The sequence below is a fragment of the Oculina patagonica genome, chromosome 10 (genome assembly GCF_052425735.1).
Source record: "Oculina patagonica isolate OP01 chromosome 10, crgOcupat, whole genome shotgun sequence".
NCBI classification, from domain to species: Eukaryota; Metazoa; Cnidaria; class Anthozoa; order Scleractinia; family Oculinidae; genus Oculina; species Oculina patagonica.
Genome location: NC_135767.1, coordinates 11,107,310 through 11,110,811, shown reverse-complemented (window position 1 = coordinate 11,110,811; position 3,502 = coordinate 11,107,310). Strand labels below are relative to the sequence as shown.

At 37.3% G+C, this 3,502-nt stretch overlaps 1 pseudogene; it reads right to left on the bottom strand.

The window, feature by feature from the left end:
- Window positions 1-411: 411 nt before the first annotated feature.
- On the bottom strand, window positions 412-1,333 carry LOC144628049 (melanocortin receptor 4-like; annotated as a pseudogene).
- Between the last annotated feature and the right edge of the window lie 2,169 nt (window positions 1,334-3,502).

Genomic DNA, 3,502 nt, shown 5'->3' with positions numbered 1-3,502 from the left:
CAAAAAACGGACATTCCCATTTGGGATATTTTGGCCACAGGTGTGGCCGTTTTATTTCAAAACAATCGTTTAAAGATGACATTAGAAAGACAAACAAGGAAATATACCAGCAAAGGTGGGGGAAAACCCGTCCCACGTTCGGTAAGATATAAGACAGGGAGGGGAAAATGGACTTCGCCATGTTTTGGTAGTGCTTCAACAAAGGTCGAACCAGTACCCAGGTTACCTCACTTTCATGTTAGGAGCAATGATGTAATCACTCACCGAAAGCTGGGAACTAATGCGTCGCAAGCTACATAAAAACATTTATTTTTTCCTGCGTGAAATAAATATCCTTTACTACTTTTTTACGGTATTTGGACACTGTAAAATGCACTTTGCAACTTTTTGTTGATCTACACAGCTAGTCTTTTAAAAACAGTAAAGTTTTCTGATTGTGCCTTTAACTGCTTGTTTCACCTCCCTGATTTTCCAGCAGTACAAGATCGGGTTTAGAGATGAGTTAAATAAGACTAGAGTTGATGTAGCTTTCCAAGCCACATCATGCTCTGTTTCACTTGCATAGAGTATAGCCACGATGCCAAAAGGAGCATTGCAAGCAACTAACGCCAACTGCACCCACATAATGCTGGAAACTGTCTTTTTGTATCTTGCTATGTTTAGTGGAATCCCTTCTCCGTTCTGTTGTCGTACGTCCACGAGGGACATTGTTTTGTACAAGGGCTTCTTGATGTCGTAGTTTGAGGTGGATCAGCTTCGTGTAACAGAAAATTGAAGTTAGAAGGCAAAGTATTAAGACAACAGAGGCTCCCTTATTGGTGATATCTCTTTTCCACACCCGAAGCACCGCAGATGGAGCAGCAATTAGCCAAAAACAATTTATGACTACACGAACTCGCCTCAATGTTACGATATGTCTGTATCTCAGTCCCAGCAACACTGCGAGAAGTCTGTCCACACTAATTGCTGTCGACACCAAGAAAGATATTCCACACAAAATATAACTTGATGCTCCATAAACATTGTCAACGTAGTACAGCACATTCACGTTCATCTTTATAATACGAGACATAATGCGGGTAGCAAAGATTGGTTGTACAATAAGACCAACGCAAAGATCAGTGACCGCAAGACATCGAAAAAAAAGTTTTTTCGGAGGATGAATAGAAGAAACATTCTTCAGAGCAAAAAGGAGCAGAGCATTGCCCACAGCAGCGGTGATGGAAAGAAAAATGTTCAAAGCTGAAAAAAATTCAACTATGCCTGCTGGTGATGCGCTGAGTGCTTGATTCAGTTTGCCTGTGTAGTTTCCTTCTCCTGAAAAGTTCCCCATTATATTGTTGCTGGGTGGACAGAAAATTTAGCTTCCCTTAAAGAGTGCTTAAAGTTGAGGAAGGTACAAACTTTTGTGGAATAAAGTATCAAATTGCAGCTTTGTTTTGAAATGATGATTTATATGTTGCTGACAACACGCCCTCTTGTGCTGTGCGCGTATTTTTTTTTACAGGACTTCCTGTTGTCCTTAAAAGCCCGTTGTTTATTGCATTATACTTTTTATACAAATTAACCAGTGAGACAAAAGTTTCAGCTTGCAGCTTTGTCAGTGAAATGACGACTGTATATGTTCCTGTTTACACGCCTATTCGTGCCCACTTGTGTCGTTTTCACTTGACTTTCTATTTATCCTAAAAGGCCCAGTTTTAATTGCATTAGACTTTTAAATTACGTCATTCGTCCCTTTTCGTGAACATTTGAGGATTAAACTGATATTTCTGTCAGTTGCTTGATATTACATTGCTTTCTTTTCTGTGCAATTATTCCAATAGTTTTGCCGTTATTTTTGGGCAGAGCCTTTGAAAAGCAGTTAAATCCAGCAATAAACATAAAACCTATTTTTGTAATCGCGCAACGTCGAACATCGGGCTTGATTATTAAAAAAATCTTTTATATTTGTGATTGAAGGCATCGAGTAAGCTTTGTATTGCATCATTTGTTTTTTTCTGTCGAGGTTCAGGAACACAGAATATCAACGATGCATTTAGACATTGTAAGATGCTGAAGCTGTATAGATCCATTAACAATAAAATTTTAAATCCGGAGAAAACTGTTTCCCCGTCATTTATCAATTTCAACCGGTGGCAATTATTGATCACCTGATATTGCATTAGTCAAACAAATATTTCCATATTTTCTTAGAGTCGACAATTTACAGAGTGCACTCTTTTTTTATACGAACATTTTTTTACAAGAACGTCGAGGATGAAATAAGGCCAAAATTTAAGAACATCCTAAAAACGTGCCCAAGGCTGAAATTTGGTTAAGAAAGAATTTTATTTTTTCCTGTTTGCTGCGAGAGACAAATGTATGAACTTAATGAATAAATCTTTATTTAAATCCTGAGTTATAACCAATATTTTCATCACTCATTGGTGACGTGAACATGTACATATCGGTTAGGAATTAATTTACTGCAATACTACTTTTGTTAAAAAATTTTAAGAAATAAGAAAATTCTAAAAACATTTTAGGCTTAAATCTTCGAAAAAGTTAAGAACGTTCAGTCCAGGCCAAAAAATCAGACTTTCTTATATTAAAAAAAGAGTGTAGCAGTAGGAGAGGTCACTAGCCTACATAATGACAGTTCGGAGAAATTATTGCAGATGGGAACACTTGACTTTTTATGGCAAATCCTCATTAACTAGGACGTTAACTTTCCCTTTTATCTGATACTTTCATTACTCGTGGATAGGCTGTCTTGTTATTTCTGAGTGACCCTTTGCTTCTCTTTCTAACTCTATAAAAACAAGTTTTGGTGCATCCTCGGAGACCCAGGGGCAGTAAATGGAGGCAAGGGAAAAGCGAAACTGTGGGGGAAAAATTCGACACTGTTAACTACATTAAGTTTGGCTTAGTCTTTAGTTACATGACGTCATTCTTAACTTGGGTTGAGTTTTATTGTCGTAAAATGTACAGCCGCCATGTTTTTATGTTAGGCGGATGAGACACTCGCGCCGCGAGCCAATTATGAGAAAAATAGGTGCACGGAGAATTAGAGCATTATGTTAACGTTTTATATACGATTATTCAAACAATGATGGCTGAAATTTCATTCGTCATCTCTGGTCGCTTATTCCTGCGAGAGTTGTCTAAATCAAACTGGAACATTAATGTTGTTCCACTGAAACAGAACCTTCACCGAGCTTACTACTAAAAGATTGTTCATAAACACGTTTAAACTGTTTTTAAAAAGTCAAGTTTTGGGTTGGACAAATTTATTGCCATCAAAAGATGGACAACGAAACGTTGTACATTTTTTTTTTCACTTGAATTAACTGAACTTTCTGTTATCATACATTATGTTATGTACCACCATACACAATACATAGCACGGACTTAGCATGCTTAGTTATAAAACCTAACTGCTAGGAAACGTTTTCACTCTGGTATAGGTCATAATATTAGAGATTTGCACTCATTCAAAGAGGAATCCGCACAAACGGTT